This window comes from Bombus impatiens, unplaced genomic scaffold, assembly GCF_000188095.3.
Source record: "Bombus impatiens unplaced genomic scaffold, BIMP_2.2 scf_0279, whole genome shotgun sequence".
NCBI lineage: Eukaryota > Metazoa > Arthropoda > Insecta > Hymenoptera > Apidae > Bombus > Bombus impatiens.
This window is the reverse complement of record NT_176698.1, coordinates 99,201-117,281: the sequence shown is the minus strand read 5'-3', so window position 1 is coordinate 117,281 and position 18,081 is coordinate 99,201. Positions and strand designations below refer to the sequence as shown.

At 39.4% G+C, this 18,081-nt stretch overlaps 1 non-coding gene across 1 annotated transcript; it reads right to left on the bottom strand.

The window, feature by feature from the left end:
• Positions 1 to 7,966: 7,966 nt before the first annotated feature.
• TRNAQ-UUG lies at positions 7,967 to 8,038 on the bottom strand. The gene has a single exon. It is a non-coding gene; the product is annotated as a tRNA-Gln (tRNA).
• Between the last annotated feature and the right edge of the window lie 10,043 nt (positions 8,039 to 18,081).

Here is an 18,081-nt window from a genome sequence, read left to right as displayed (position 1 = left end):
TTCTTTTTTTTTTTTTTTTTTTCTTTCGCGACAAATTATTGAATTAGCTGGGAGTTTAGAGAGAAAACGAAGGCTTCTGGATATGACAAATTCCAGGCTCGTTCTTCTTCTTTTTTATTTCTGGGTATGTTTTAATGAATCGCGAAATCTACCGGCGGAATTCTGACTGTTTCACAGAGAAACAATTTACAATTTTTGACTTGGATAGAAACTTGAAAAATTAGTCTGAAGGATGTTATATAAATTAATTGAATACTTATCTGTTAGTTAGAAACTAATCTAAAATGAGTCAAGTAATAACTTTAGTTATTTAATTACTTAGATGCACTCAGAGTAATTTAAAAATTAGATGTTTAGATAACGCGCAACCTACTCTGAAAATATTTAATTAAGGTAAAATGCGGCTATAAATAAATTATTGGGATGTAGTACAATGAAATAGTAATAAAAGAAAATAATATAACATACAAATAAAATGAAATGTAAAATCTACAACCTCGTACTTAGATTTTAGGTCACTTGATATCGAAGAAGAGCGAAAAGGAAAAATACAAAAAGTAATTTGAGAAACAGCAATAGCTTTTGAATTAAGGTTAATATTTGAAAGAAAATGAACCAGCACAATTTTTCCGACGTATCAAAAATCTAGGTCCCATTTCCCCTAAAACTTCCAATTCCATCGCAATCCCATTTCCTCGCGGAACTGAAGCAAGTAGATTTTTCCAGGTCATGGTCAGACACGAAGAATCAGACGCTTCTCGTGCGACGCTTCATTCGATCCGTTGATTTTTTGTTTCTGCATTTCGGTCAGGAATGTCCACATTGACCTAGAAGCAACGAATTCGGCTATTTAGACGATAGTACCGCTGACGTAGCGAATTTTTATGCGCAGTGACGAAAACCAAAGAGATTGGGACCGAGCTTATCGAATTTACGATACGCAATCGAGAAACGAACGTAAGCGATGCTTCTTTTTTTTTTTAAATAAAATCGCTTATCTAACTGATAGCATTTCCATATATTTCATACTCTATTTTCGTGTTCTCCTCTGTTACTAAGGAGAAAGATTCTTAACCCAGTTTTGAGATGGGTTTTGAGAAAAGTCCAAGACTTTCGTTAAATAAATAGAAAGAAGCACATACGAGAATACAGAAACATGAGAATAAGGAATAATATGCTCTGAGAAACAGAACGAAAGATTTTAGAGAAACCATTTTGTAGATAAAATAGTTGTATTAAATTTAAAATGTATGATATAATGTATTACTTGTTGGATTGTTTTTTGGAAATAATATTTTCCAGATGCCTTGTTCGATAACGAGTGTATCGTTATAAGCAGATTAGGAGACTCTCTATCACTCCAGAACCAATTACTGAAACTTTATCAATCTTGTTTTATTTTAATCCCACGATGAAATGTAACTCGTTGACATACACTTTAAGTCCTAAACTAACGCCGTCGATGGGATTGCTTGGAGAATAAAACTATTTCTTATAGAAAAAAGTAAATCAATAATTATTAAATTACCCTATACAATCAAAATTTCTAGTGATGATTTTCACAGACGAAACAACCAAACTACTATTGTATTTTATCTCATTTTTTAAATAAATAATCCGTATCTTTGAGAATCACCGTCAGACCACGAATTTTTAAACACCTTTGGGAAAGTTAAAGATGTACAAATACAGAAAATTCACGTAATAGCGATAAATCTGTAAATTGTCCAGAATAAACTACTCGTTATGATATTTTTAGTGAGCGAACCAAATAAGCGAAACGAATCTTTATTTAAACTACGCTCCCTCAATTATATTCATAAAAATAGAAAATTGTATAAATACCCGCGATACGATTATCACGCTTCATCCCCAACAATAATCTTTGCTTACCGATATTAATTAAAACATCACCATTCCCTAGATCCAATTTCTTCTAAAAGAAGACTCCACTCTTTCCAAAACCATTAACAATTACTACCAACAAGCCACCCCATTCATCGAACCCTCTCACTTCCAAGCAACCATTTGCAAAACCGTACCATTTACGACTCAATTTCCTAACACTATATCTTCTCCTCCCTTTTTACCCTACTTTCAAATATTCGCGTTTTAAACGCTCGCTCATCAAAGGCATCCACCGGCGTCGTTTCCCGCGCATACATTAAAATCTACCTTAAACGTCGCGAAACGGAGAACATCGACGAGGGACGAACGAAACGAGAGATCGTATACGGGGATCGCGTTGTTAAAACGCCGCGTAGACAAACAATTTTTAAGGGGCAGTTAAATCGCGACGTTGTACGTTCCTCGGTGGTAATCATTCGATACGGTAGAGGGGCCATTTCTGGCCCATCCGGCGGGATACGTTTTACGAACCAGCTCGCTGTGCCTTCTTCGTCGTACCACGCGCTTTTTACCCGTATAAAAAATTTCGCGTCTTATTTAAACGTTCCCCAAAGCCAGGCTCCATCTCAGCTTGGCAAGCGGGTAGACGAAGGGAGAACCTCTAATATCGTTCTTTTTTTACGATATAAGTTCGAGGGTGTGCAGCAGAGTCGCGAAGGGTTAGGTTTGTCGAAACGAAGAAGGTTTCCGAATGAAACGGATTATAATTGACGCGGTGGCCATAAATCTCGAGCGTTTGGGGTTTTATGGTGAAACGGGAAATTGGCTCGAGATGCCTGCGACTATTAAAAATATGCAAAGTTTTCTTAACCCAAGACGTCGATGTCTTCTTGCGTTTTTTTCGGTGACAGGGGTTTTATTCGAGCGTTGAGCTGGAGTTATAAATCTCGTTGAACGACTTAATGCGTTGTATTGATCTTTTAATTTAATCGACGTTTTGACCAAGTCATTTTTTCAAAATTTCACTTCCGATATGTATCAAAAGGATTTAAAAATGCATCAAAACGTATGTATATGTATCTTAATATATTCCTAATTAAATAAGAAACACGAATGAAGATCACGAAAATTGGAAACTAAGAGATGTATCAATTTTTCTCACTTCGTATCAATTTGTTGCAGTTGAAGTGCCGAATGGGTCGCAACCGAAGATTACGGACAAAGAATGCGATAAATCACATCTTCTCTTTTATTCTTTAAATACAAATTTATCCCATCCATTAACCATTCCAACGACTACCTCGTTTGAAATATCTTTTACACTTGCGCGTGTTACGTAAATTCTTGCATCTTTAAATATCCCATAAATGCATAGAAACTTAGTATATATCATGTTCGTCTCTTATGGTCTTCAATTGTAAACGCTCGTAGACTTTACCAGTCGTATCTATATCAAAAATACACTATAGTACGTTTTAACGAATAAAACTAAATCGAACGTGCATTAAGAAGGCTCTACTCTCGTCGTGTCGGCTTTATCAGTCACGAGCAGTCGCGTTAACTGATCGAAGCGTCTTCGACTGATCGTCGTGCGCTCGGTAGGGCGAACGCCGAAAGCGTCTTCGCGGTTGTAAAGTCGCGTCTTATCCGCGAGAGATAGCGAGACGGAACAAGCGTGACATTGAGGAGACGTTAGAGGCGCGATATGATTGGATAACAAACATTTTATCGCGTTTAATTTCGCGCGGCAGGCGTTAAACTTTAACAGCTTCTTTGGTAATAAATAATATTATGCACGCAAGTTCTCCGCTGCCTGTTTTCCTTTAGGGCCGTGTAAGAGCCGCGGGGCAATTAAATAAAATGCGATACCGTTCGAGTTATGACTGGAATCTTTTATGGTTTATGAGCACGCCGCGTATTCCTTAAATCGGAGCATAAAGTAACTTCGCCATGGCTTATATACGACAGGGCTTTTTCAGTTGGCTGGAAAACATTTTGAATGCGAGGGATTTATCGAGTACTTACTTACTTTTGGAATAAAAGCGACACGGGCGTGTTGGACGTTCAATTAGAAAATGGTATGGCGATAGGAATCGTTTAATTTCTTTCATAATGGATGGATGTATTGATAAGTTTTGGTTATTTTTTTAGCGGGATTGGTACGTCGAAATTTTACACGCGATAAACGATAACGTATCGGAATGTGTAACTAAATACGATAGCAATACTAGCGTGGAATTAATAACTGTTTTATTTCATCTTCTACGCTCACATCGATCAACGTGGTTTCTCGAATAGTTGGTGGAATCTTTTCTATTTTCTATAACAGTATGAGAACAGTTTATTTCAAAGACAACAATAGAAGCAGTTCGCCGGTGTTTTAATCTGGTGAAAGCTTCACGAATTCCTGTTCCAAATTCTTTCCATATTCTATTCGAATTTTAAAGCTTGATGTAGCGATTCAATGGCAGTGGAATATAATAAAAATGAAACATCTTTCACGATTTTGTTCAAAATCTAACTAACGATAAATCAACGATTTTATAGCTGCAGACTTATATTGGGTTATATATCTTCCTAACAAATCTCGTATGAAAAATTCACCCATATATTCAGAAAAATATAGAAAAGTATATTAAAACTTAAACAAATCTGCATTCAATGAAACCGAAATACAATGAAAATAAAGTACGATTACATTAATGCAGAGAAGTAGTTGAATCTTATAAACTTAGATAAGACCATGGCCATCAAGAAATCACTATCAGCAGGTTCAGAAATAAAATTACACTACAAGATTCGAAAGATCTTGGTACAAAACGATCTCTAGGATCGGTTGACGACGGTGTGGCAAGATTCTTGATACCGTCTGCCCTGTCTGGATAGTCTATCCGCGGACGAGGTGCAATTCCGCGGGCAAAGTGTTACGGACGATGGCTCGTGTGATTCTCGATTACACGTTCCGTCATTACGAGGCCGGTATTTTATCGTCCAACTGAGTTAGGGCGGTTCCGCTCGTTAACCGGAAACTTCCAAGGGATCGTCTCGGTGAAATTTAAATTGAGAAAGTATTTTACGAGCGTGCGACAGTTTCACGGTGGCGTTGTCACATCTTGATGAACTTGCTGTAACGATCGTACGGGAACGTCGTAGTCTGGGCCCTCCGTTTTCCTTATCCTTCGTCGTCCCAGGAAATCTGATTCGCGAAATCGGCCATTTTCCAGGGATTAACGAACGGTGATCGCTTATTCGGACCATTTATCCTCGATTGCTCATCGCAGACTGTAATTATCATAACGGATCGTCGTTCACTGTTTGTACTGGAATCTAAAATTTGTTCGACACCTGTGGATTTGGATCGGTGCAATTAGGACAAGTTGACGAACTATTTGTTCTTGTATCGGGGGGCAGCTTGAAAGTTTTCAAAAAATAACGAAAAAATAATTTTTGAGCAACTATCAAAGAAGAAAGAAAGCTTCGGAATGAACGATGTACATAGAAAAAGATGTACGTTTATTTAGATTTAACGAATAAATGCTTTTCATGGATTGTTAACTTCATTTAATATTTATCCTCGAATATGTTGTTAGCATGTAGAGATGGAAACGACTTTTATTTCGTAATAAACTCCTTTTCCAAAATTCTTCGCGCACAGTTCTATCCAAAATTACACTAACCCTGATACGTTCTTTGACGATTTCCCTTGATACACGTAATTTTTCCTTTCCTAATTTTATACGACGATCTTTCTACAAATTTGTATACATCGAAACGAGTGTGAAATTTGTGTATAAAAATTCAGAGATTGTAAGAAAGTAGAACGATATCGAGTGCAACTTTGCCCGAAGAATTTCGAGAAACGAAAAGACGAAATTGCCACAAAACAGTTACTAACAGAGGCGTATGAATAGCATTGAAAAAATCTGCTTTCCTAGCAAGAAGCTGTCTCTGTAGAAACTTGAAACTTGCGCTGTTTACGCACTGTGCAAGCGCCGCGTGAACGAAAACCCATAAAACACGTGCTGTCGATAAATTACGATGAACTCGCAATCCAATGTTTCACGCGTCGTTCGAATCGCGAAACACCGTGTCGCGCCGGGAAATTCGTTTTTCCACGACTGATTTAAGGGGATCGAAATCAATGCGACAACCTGGACGGAAATATAGAATAGACAGCTGGTTGATTAATGTTGATACCGGGAAACGCTCGGTAATAATGCGCTCGCGTGCAACAGAGCGGCCGATGAGAGCGGCGAACGTGTAATTTGTGTGATTTTACTATTCGCGTTGGCGTTTTGTAATTGTGATTGATGAGCACCCGCCACGTTAGACGCGAATATGTTATGGCTATACATATGTTTGTCGTACGAATGGTCGGATTATTGGTCACGTGTGTTGCGTGGATAGCAAACATAATTGCGCGTGAATCGTTCGCACCTTTCATCGTTGAATTTTGGCGTAGTTGATAATTACAATGATGGAGAATATTCATCTTTTGCTTTGGCTTCGGTTACGGATAGTTGCAGTTTTCCTTGAACATGCTACAGTTTTTACTTCTTAAATTGCATTTTAAGCTCTGATGCTTTTATATTAGGTTGTTGTAAAAGATCTCTTCGTTTTATCAGGAAGTAGTAGATGCACAATATTTTTTGTTTTATATTATTTTATTCAATTACGTTTGATCCATTTTATTCTATTACTACAGAATGGATCATACATGAATCCATGAATTAATATAAAATAAAAAATGTTGTGCATCTATCATTTCACTTATGAAACCAAAGAAACTTTTGGGACAATCTAATATCTAGCTTTAATTATATTAGAAATGCGGATTTTTATTTTGTATTTTATTTCTCTTACAGATCGCTTTAGCGATATGTAAACTCGATACAGATAATATTTGCCTTCTTTTCGTCGCTCCGTCATATTCTCGTTTCATTGGAAAAAGAAATCCCGAGTTTGGAGAAGCAGAGAATTTTTAACATAAAATGAAACCCAGAAAATATATTAGAAGCAACTTTATATTCTTTTCGAATTAGAAATCTTTTTAACAAAGGATAAACGCGATGGATATCAAAACCGTGAAAAATGAAGCTGATCAAATATTCCGTGATTCGATATCAAAGATCGAGTTGCTGTTTGAAAATCTATATAATGCACTGAACGTCTTCTTTACCTTGTCCCTTACCTTATCCGTACTGGATCTAATAATCATTCGCTAAGCCATTCACCACTTCCAACCACGCACTTATCTCTAACAACGGCAATAAAAACGAACATATAAACACGTGTCATTTTCTACGGCAATTTACCGCTACATTTTCACTTCGTTGCAGCCTGAAAGATAAAACAACAAGAACTGAAAATAATCGTGCTACGTACATCGTTGCGGGTAACATCGTGGAAGGGACCGCGTGCCTATAATTTCTACAATTTTAATCAATCTTTAATGGCGCGTCGTTGTGAACGCGTAATCTGTCATCGGTAGCGAATTACTTACAACGTTTCGTACGTCCGGAGTAGGGCTTAATTTAGCCGATAATTAGCGGCCGGATACATTTTTGATCCGTGAGTTACACGCCAGGTAGCCGGAACGCGGTGATTCCAGATAAGCCCGACATCGCGAGGCGAAAAACCACCGCTACCTTCGTGGAAACGAACGATAACGCGCGGTCTATGCCTCTGTCCGATTATCGAATTACATGTATAATAAATGAATTATCGCCGGCTACGCGTTATATAATTAGGGATTAAGCGTCAGGCACGGGGATTTCGCGGATATAGAGACGCGTCATATGTCGATCGACGTTCACGTCGACACGTAAGATGCATTCTGGCGTTTCATTAAAAATGATCGAACAGCGAAAACGCATTACAATATTGCGCACCATGTAGATACGTATCTCTCTGTCGCTTCGCGTTGTTACGATCGAGTAGGAAGATAAGTGGTGAGCGTGGATTGTGCGCGCTGGTGTGATTGTAGATTGTAAGCGGGATTTTTTAAATAGGAAATATAAAATAAAAAGAAAATGGGTTGATGTTGTTAAATGGTATAAAGCGTAGACGTGCGAAGAGCAGGTAATACGAGTTGAAAAAGAAAAAAAAAATTGATTTCAGGTCCCACCGAGATTTGAACTCGGATCGCTGGATTCAAAGTCCAGAGTGCTAACCATTACACCATGGGACCGCTGTGGAAGAGTACGCTTCACTACACTTTATTAGTGGATCGATAAAAATAAATCGATAATGAAATTGTTTATTGTTTGTTGATATATATATATATACATATTGTGAATTGTTATTATTAAATATTAAATAGCGTGCGTAGTATATGAAGTTAATGTCAATATAAATATAGGTTATGTAATAGAGGTGCTCTTCTAAGTTTAAAAATAAATACGCCTCTTTGTTCAACGCTGTTTGTATAGTGTTTGATGAAAAACAGCAATAAACTGTACTGTATGTACGTATATACTATATAGTTGTAGAACAGACGAGGACAGGAGAGTATGTACACTCAGTGTGCTGAAAATGTTACACAATCGATATTATAAATAGAATTAGTCTGAAGTACAGTGGCAGTGGTAGTCTTTATCGGAAATAGACACTTAACTTTGTACCGTAATAACAGGTGTTTTTTTATCTCTATCGAGTAAGAGAAAATTATTTGATTTAGCTAAAAATATAATTAAATCGAGAAACGTCATTATTACGGTAATAGATATTCTTACTTTGTAATAGTCGAATTAATTAAAAATAACACGCCCCTTCCACCGCCATCCGTAAACAAATCTCCGATCATCTCATTCAATTTATCCAACATAAGGCAAGGGACACTGACAAAAAAAAAAAAGAGGAGAGAAGATACTGGTAATTTACAAACCCCTTCCCACATTCTCGACACTCGAGTTTCCATCCCCGTTTCGACGCGGGGCGAAAAGGAAAAAAAGCCTCTTGAGCCATTTCGCGAGTGTCGTCCCGAATCGGAAGAGGGTGAACAATATATAAATTCAGAACACCCCATCGAGCGGGGGGTGAAAGCGAACATAGATTTCGAAAGCATCGACAAGCGACAGAGAAAGGCGGGTCGGGCAGGGTACACAGGATTTTTGGGGGGATGAAAGCGGGTTCGATGTAGCAAACCCTCTCCCTTCGTCGCGATGCCGTGTCAACCCCTAATTGAACGGAAGCTGGCAATAAATATTATGTTTCTTTCGTGGGGCCGGTTTTATAATGGCGCGCTGTCTTCGTACCTAACGGCGGCGGAAGCGGATGTGCAATCAGTGTGACATGTGCTCGTGGCGGACTTTCACAAATTTATTTTCCGAAGCGTCACCGGGGGTGATTCCGGAACGAGCGATTAAACCGAAATTGCTGCTACGCTGGCGATGTTGGACGGTACTATTATTTGATTACTTTCTGGAGGAAATTAGGTGATGTCGTTTGGACGCAGGTGAAAGTCCTTCGTTCCACTAGTTGCTTCGAGAGCTTGGATTTATGGTTTTTTCAGCATTTCTTCCTTTTTAGTACCCAATAAGGTACTTTAAAAAAAACGTATATACAATATAATTTTTCATGTTGTCGTTAGATAAATTGACGAGTTTAGAGGAATTGAGATTTGTTGATTGTTTGCGTTTGATGTCATTTGATGGCTATGTAGAAATATTTTTCTTTGACGTGATTAAATACAAAAATAAACTGTTAGTGTGAAAGATTGAGAATAGTTATTTAATCCTTAAACCTGATATTGTACTTTGTTACGGACTGATGTCGCAGTTTGTTTTCCTATAAAAACACCAAAATCTCGCTAATCCGATCTTCTACGTTCTATCCTGAAAAACCCATTACAAAATAAAGAGAAAATGTCAATCTTTCCTCGCACCTCGTGAATCCTAACTTTAAAATTAACATAAAACTACATCAACGACTTAAACTCCACTTTCCTCGTTCTCGAATTAATCCATGGGATAAATTCATTCTCCATCGTCGCATCGAAATCGAATATTAATGAAAGGCAAACAAACCGCGATCGAGGAGACCTGGTGGCACGCAACGTACTTAACACCGATCATCCAACGGCGTCGATATGATTAATGATAGGGGACCGAGGAATACGTGTAACTCGTCTACAGGGGTCATTCGTCAAAGGGTTCCGAAAGAACAGGTGGGCCATCGACCCCTTGCTTTGTCTTTCCTCACGGCTCCACCAAAAGCGGACCTCGATCCCTTTGCCTTGCTTTTTCCCTTTGTTTCCCTTAAGGTGCGTTCTCACTGATGTTCGCAAACAGTTCACGGACAACAATCCGTAATTTGTTTGCGTACTGTTGGTATTTATTAAAACACAATTTATTTTAATATTTTTGTAACGCGAAAAGTGGACATCTTCCATTTGTACTTAAATATAAAAAAGTATCAAGGGTAAATAGACAAATAAAGTGTTTATTTTAACAGAAGATTACAGCCTATCGTAACCTAAAATATTTTTTTAATTATTTCTATATATACTTGAAACGTAGAGCAAGATGGTTAAGAACATCATAGGATCCGAATATTTTTGTGACATCGACAGACTGTTTATTGGATATAAAATGCTTGTGATCATTTTATCGAGTATCGTTCGCTAACGTTAGTCGTGAACTGGTTGCCGGTGAGTACGTGCCTTTAACGTAGGACAAATAACGTTCTTCTGTGAGTGGAGGAGGGCGTCGCAGGCTGCGACTTCCGGTTCCTTTCCGATAATTAGAAACAGCCTCGTCTCGTGATAACAATAATGCCGCGTGCTATGACCCTCAGGGGGCGGCAGTTCATTCGACATCAAAGCGATGTCCCCCGTAGCCGTGCTATGCATCAGGGTATCGCTAATGAGATTCACTTTACGATGTGCTCGTCTCCACCATTCGCTTCCTTCGTCTACGTTCGATTATTTTGATCATTTCACCGATAGTTCACGCCTTTGAATCGAACCGACGACCCGTTGTTTCCACGCCTTTTTTACGCTCTGACGATCGTCTGCAATTGCAAGAATTTTTTTCAAAGAGGCTTTTTTAGAGGATGTTATTGTTGCTGAAGAATGGAGTAGTGAGAATGTTTGAAGTAGCATGGAACGCACTACGGACAGGTTGATAAAGAGGGAAGGTCCATGAGATGCGAAGAAAAGAATAGCTGAGAATGGTTATACCTTATTCATTTCGTTTATTTACAATTAATTGTATGACTATTTTCGTAGCGTGATTAATAAAGTAATAACTAAATAAATTAGTAAAGTAATGTTAGAATATTTTGTCTATAAAAAACGCATCTTTATATACTAAACAATATTCTATTTTTTTAACTACTTTAGGTAAAGAAAACAAGGGTCGTTTAAATTATATTCCACAAAAAAATAATCGAACTTGGATTTTGTTTTTGTACTTCTTTTTTTTATCAACGATGCGGATTTCATATAAATGAAATAGAAACGATACAAAAATTACCGTTCTCTTCCAGAGTTACGCGAGTATCTTACAACGTATATACATAGTATATATACAAATATAGAAATTAGTATAGTAAAATATAGCAATAAGTATAGTAAGGTTTATCTCTTGCAAAACACATAGCTCCACGAGAAAGTTTTAAACGGTGTAATTAACGCCTTCGTTATACGACTATTTCGTCTCATTGATCTCTGAGCGATCGTAAGGTGTTTGTGTGCCACGTAACCGTAGCTCGCTAACTTTTAAATCAACTTTTAATACGATGCAATGTTTTTCGTCTCGATACTATTCGAAGCAAATTTATTCGAAGATCAAGCAAAGGAAATTTATCGTCGATGTATTACGAGACGTTATTACGTTCTTAAATTGAATGCCACTTACCTGAGGATTCATCGCCGTGTAACAGGCACTTTATTAAAGATTTTATCATTGTATGATATTAACAGAAGCAAGGAATGAAACTATACGTTACCAATTATACGCACGACCGTCTTTAACCGTCTCTAGACACGATTATACGTTTCCGTTACGTCGTGTGCTTAATTGGATCGATCATTTCTACCTGGGTAATTTCAACCTGACGGCAGCTTGCATTAGCGATCTGTGTGCATATTGACCATCCCGTGACTGGTACACATGCATCATCATCATCATCGATATACTTTTTCTGACGCGTTTGGAAACCAAGCCGACTTTAATACTCCTACAAATTGATTTACACATTTTTGATAAATAATAGGAGTACGATTAACAAAAGGGAATCGATTTATATTCATGCATTTTAAATTTATGAATATACTATATCTATTCTAACTGGAATAAATATCAGAAAGGAAAGGAAGGCAGGATTAATAATTCTATCTATAATTTACTTCGTTGTCCAGTTAGACGTTAATAATTCAATCATTAAATGCACAGACTCGTCAAAATATTCACGCGTCAATTAATTCCTTGTTTCGTAATATCGAGCCATACACGTGGTATAAATTACAACTTCTGACGTCAATTGTTTAATCGGAGGTTTGGTAATATAAAGTGCGTACATGTCAGTGCTCGAATATTCTTCAGTACCTTTTCTTACGTTATATTACATGCAATGAACAAGCAGCGTTCCGAGTAGCTGCTGACAAAATCACAAGATTTATGCGCGATTAGACAAGACAGGCTGTTAATCTTACGAACGTCGATCACTCGACAAAAAATAGCTACCAAAGACAATCCCGAATAAAGCGAAACAAACAACAAAAAGGTTGGCTCGCGGCTGTTCCGGGCTGGCAGCTCCCACGTTACTTTTCCGCGCCGTTAAGCCGCCTGTTAATTCCCGTTAATGCTTCCCGTTAATTACGTATGCATCTCGATACACGAAGAACCGAGCAGCGGAGGCGAAACAGCACGGTGACGAGCGCATTATGATGCACCCCCTGTGACGGCACGTGACCGAACCGCCGAGAACCAGGCCGGATTTTAAAACGCTCACAACTGAAAGATAGATAGATAGATAGAGACTTACATAGAGAAAGAGAGAGAAAAAGAGAAAGAGAAAGAGAGAGAGACAAAAAAGAGAAAAGAAAGGTTCGTTCGAGGGGTTCGACTTCCTCCTGCGCGAGAGGACGAACACTGTTCGAGTGAATTAACGCTTGGAAAATAAAGGCAACGCGCGTACAGGTCACGGCTGGTGGCAAAATGGCCCGTGACTAACGCACCTTCTATTCTTTCACTCGATTTCGTTTCGAACTCGACGCCATGGAAAATTGTCCACCATATTGCTCGATCGTTTCACGTGTCATGCGTGGTCGACGTTATTAACGGCAGGATATTAAGACAATTTGCAGCCAGGTCAGCCCGTAACGGTGAAAATTGAAACGATTCAGAGCCCGGGGGAGTCACTCCAGCTTTCCCGTAAATAAATGGATAAGTAATCACAGAGGATTTTAATGGCGCGGTCACCGGAAGCGAAATAGAATATTTTTGTTCGATGGCTGGCTTAATTGTGCAAACCTGTACGAATTACTGTTCCATTTCGCGCGATTGGTACGCGCTCATTTATCTGATTTCGTTGCCTCTGACCGCATTCACAATTACGTATTCATGGATATTTTAATGAACTATTCGCGGCGGTGTGATGCTCTCCTCGTTGCCGACCCCGTTATCGCCCGGAGCGGCCTGGCCATCCCTTCGATTTTCACCGATGATGATGGATTAAACCGAGAATGCGAAACGCGTCGCTCGTTGCGAGTGGTTAGCGTGAGGATTTTTCTTCGTTAAATATGAATGGTGGGTAGAAACGATTCGCAATGAGTTCGTGTAATTATACCAATTAGAAGGGCTCGCTAGAAACCATAGAATATTAAAGACTATGAGATATTCGAAGTAACAGCTTTGACAAATCTAACGTAAGTTAATCGACGTACTGAATTCACAAACGGCACTCTATAAGAGACAGGTGTCATCTTTTTCCCCGGTAGTTCACACGTGTAACACAACGCGCAACGTCGTTCTGATCGGTTGAAAGGAATTACACAAACATAATAAGACTACGGTCGATTAAGAATCCTCACAGGTACTTCAGAGATCAGAATAAAAGAGGATAATAACGACGATGATAAATTGACTTTCTTCGACACCGATAACCCCTCCTCCAAATCTACACACATTCTCGATTCTCGTTCAGAATCACTCAACCCTGGAAAATAGGTCAAATCAACGGGGAGCCTATGGAGAAAAGTAGCTGCCGACAGTGTAGAATCGGTATTCTATGTCGTGTTTTCACGCGCTATCCCCGCGTGAACGCGTTCCCTGGTGGCCGTAGCACAATTTTATCAAGGTCGAAATCAGGATCGCAGCATGACAAGAACGCGACTAGCAGATGCCACGATGCGGGCATTATCGCTCGATGGCATCTGATCGTCACGCCTGTGTTCAGGCGTCGTTACTTTAGTTGCCGGTGATCGTTTCACTTTTACGAGCTCTAAACGATGACGGATGCGAAATAGTCTGTTCCTACTTTCGCAAACGCGGCCCTCCGCCTCTTTCTTCGGTGTTCCTCGAGTTGACCACCCGTGGCGCGATTGAGACGACCTTAATGGTCTGGATCTGCGAGTACACGGTGTTGCAGAAAATGCGGAGATAGAGGGGAGGGATGGCGAGAAAGTAAGTTCAAAGGGCAGGAGTCGAAAGGGCTCTCTGTTTTGCTTCTTTCTGTTCGGTGAACCGAGCGCCCGAGTTATTAGCCGAGCCTTGATGGAGATGAATATCTCGGGAGCCGCGAGAGGATCGCAACTTTGTAACATCGCGCGACGCAATGAGTCACTGCGAAGCTCTGCAACTGTGAACGCGTTCGTGCTTTTTGCGATAAGCTTCTTCGACGCTCGAAGTTTGCGCCGCGTGATGAATGGAAGCGATGGAGTGGCTCGTGACGTTTCGGTGGAAAGGGTTTTGTTGCGCGTTTTGAAGTTTTAGGGAGGTCTACGGGCGCTGAGTTATTGTAGATGGTAATCCTGATCGACGATTGGATTTATAGCGAGTTTGTTTGTTCGTTTGTTGAGAGTTTTTAGAGAATGAAGTTTTTGGTTCGCAAGTAACGCGTGTAACGATAATCGATGAATTGCGAAAGGATAGTTGAAATTGGTTACAGAGATAATCGCTTGAAATGGGAAAATATCGAATTCCGATATTCACACGAATGGACTTCTTATTATTGTTCCAATATCGTTGATATTCATTCTACACCATTTATATTTCGTATAATACAAAGAATTATGTACATCATATTTTTACTCGCTAACGCTAAAATACGTTCCAAATCTTCAACGTTCCTCTCAATTTTACTCTCCTCTTAACAAACACAAAAATTCTTAATATTTTCAAAACTCCTGAAAATATACACTTAATAATTAACATGTATATGTATTTTATTAGACATGTATCGGATTATGTAATACAGCGAAAATGCAGCCAACAGATCATTTTAATTATCAAAAGCTTCCACCACGCTCCATATTAAATTCATCTAATTATCCATTGCACATTTCCTCCCCTTACAGACGCCTGACTGCGTTCTAGGAAGAATATCGTTGCGTGAAATGATACAAAGAACGGAGGGTTAACCGCGTCGTCGAAAACATCGTTCAACTTCACGAAAGTTACATGGCCGATCCTTTCGAAAAGTGTCGATAGCAATCGTCCAAGCAGATTGACAAATGGCCCCGGTCAGCACAGGTCCGGCCAGTGGATTCTTGTAATTTTAGATTACACTTGGCCTGGCTGGGGGTAGCACGGTTAACGCATGGTCGAGGCAACCCCCGTCGCGCATCACGGAGTATCTTGTCCAGAAGGGTTAGATTAGATACGTCGTTCACTTCGGGCCATATATCTGTTCGACCCCGTCTTTCCATCGCTATGTCGCATCGTATGCGCGCACACCTATCCTCGATCGGTTGTATGTGAGCGTTTATTGACCATGCGTGTCCAACGATGTGTTTACGTGTGCGTTACGTGCGTGCTGTCCGCGCGGGCACGCGTGTGCGAGCGGCGCGGTGAGTTACGGGACTGCGGACAGAGTGATGCATTGCCGTGGAACCGAGAAGGACCGGATCCCACGGGAATCGAACCGGGGGGGATCCTTACACCTCACACCATTGCGCATCGTGACAGGGAGCCGGTGAATTATTGGAATATCGACGCCACCGGGCATTAAATGCTTCAATTACGATTATTATCGAAATGCGGCAGAATTATGCGCGACCGTGCGCACCGCGATACTTGAGAGCTGCAGCAGGACAACTTCCAGCTCCCTCACGCACCGGGTTTAAGGTATAGCGAAATAGTCTTTTGTGGAATAATCGACACTGGATTTTGCTTTCAGGCCACCTTGTTTCGAGTATCGTGAGAAGGAGATATTTTTGTTTCGTTGGTTTAACGCTATGTGCGTGTACTGACGTTTAATATGCAAAAATAAAGTAAAAAGAAATAAATAAATTTACGTAGTCGTAGCATACATTTGTTTCTTAAAAAATATTATTAACAGATATTCATTTTTAAAGGATAATTTTAAAAACAAAAAATCTGATACCGGTCATTTTGTTCGGTTTGATAGTTTCAGTGCTAATAGTGTAGTACTGTAAACTATTGGAACGTATTTAGTCTAATATCGAGTTTAAGCTAAACGTACTGTTACTGATAGATATTCAAGAAGATACGTGCAGGGGATATATGACGGCATTAACTAAAAGGACAAATTTTAAGAGCGACGTTAAGAATACGTAAGCCTTTTAGATATCCTAAAGCACTGAAAGTTTCATTGAAATTACATTCGTATCTCCTCCACGGCAAATCTTGCCCATTAAAATTGTAGCAAAGATACCTGCAACTGCAGCTACCGTGATAAGGCGTACTCTCCGCGTTTCCTTCTTATTCTTTCTTTTATAGAACATAAACAGAAGAAACGTTTGAAATAACAATTTTTCGAAAAGCCGTACGCCTCTTCGTTTCTTATTATCATTAAATGGCCCCTTAAACGGCCGTGCACTGTCAATATAAAGTTTGAATCTAGTCGGTCGTAAAGAATCGTCACGCAAACAGAATAAAATAAAAATTGTATCGCGTAATAAATATATCGGAGTACGGTGGCACGACTGCTAATGCAGATAAAGTGTATAAAACGCGGTTATGGATTCGCACTGGTTGCGCCTCGCGCGACGGTAAAACTGTCCCCGGGTAAAATACACGGGGGACCGGTATCGAGGGTAAACGTTATTGTTGCACCGTATAAATCGCGCTTGATCGCGGAGGAGTACGGGTCGTATATCAAAACTACTGCCGCCGCGGCGCGGTAATTTGTGGTTGGTAATAGAAGGGGGAGAGAAACTCCGGACGAAATTATTATCCAGAAAATACATGAGCTCCGCTCGGAACATCGTTTCGAAATTGCTAGTCGTTTCGGCGCGTTCTTTTCCCTTGCCCTTTCCAAAATAGAGCAGATGATTAAATATTTCGCAGATAATAAGAATACAAAGTTGTCAATAAAATGAAAGGATTTACGTATGTATGTATATTATTTGCAACAGATATATAATATATTGGTAACTGGTGGTACAAGCGGAAAGGGGGTGATTCTACGCGAAAAAAGAAGTCGAAAACATGGAATAAAAATTTTTCGTTCGAGGCTTCGTTTTCGAGAAAGTCGACTTTGAATTTTCGCTCGGTACGCGTGCACGTTATAACGGATTTCACTGTAGATTTTTAAAAAAAGTAAAAAAAAAAATTTTTTTATTCTATATTTTCGACTTCTTTTTTCGCGTAGAATCACCCCCTTTCCGCTTGTACCACCAGTTACCAAGTACCCTGTATATTCGATGATTCTATGGAAAATGAAGAAGATTCTGTTATGACGAAACTTCGATTGATCGCCTTTTTCTTTTTTTTTTATTTACTTACTGCATGGTTTTGTTTAAATTGAGCTGGATATGTTACAATGCACACGTTATCAGTGACAGAGTTACAGAAACTTTCACCAAAACTACACTAATCGAACCAACTACTCGAGATATGTTAGAAAATGCTACGTAAACCAGAAAACATTTCTCAGTTCCTAATTAGCCGTCTACCGCTTCAAAGCTGGCGCACAAGCAAAGGAAAAGACACACTCGCGGTGCAGGTAGAAAAACAGAATGAAGTAAGGGAGGAAACGACGACGGACGGAAGAGGAAAGTCCATAATAGAGAAGTTTCGAAGCGAGCTCGTTAAAACTAACTCG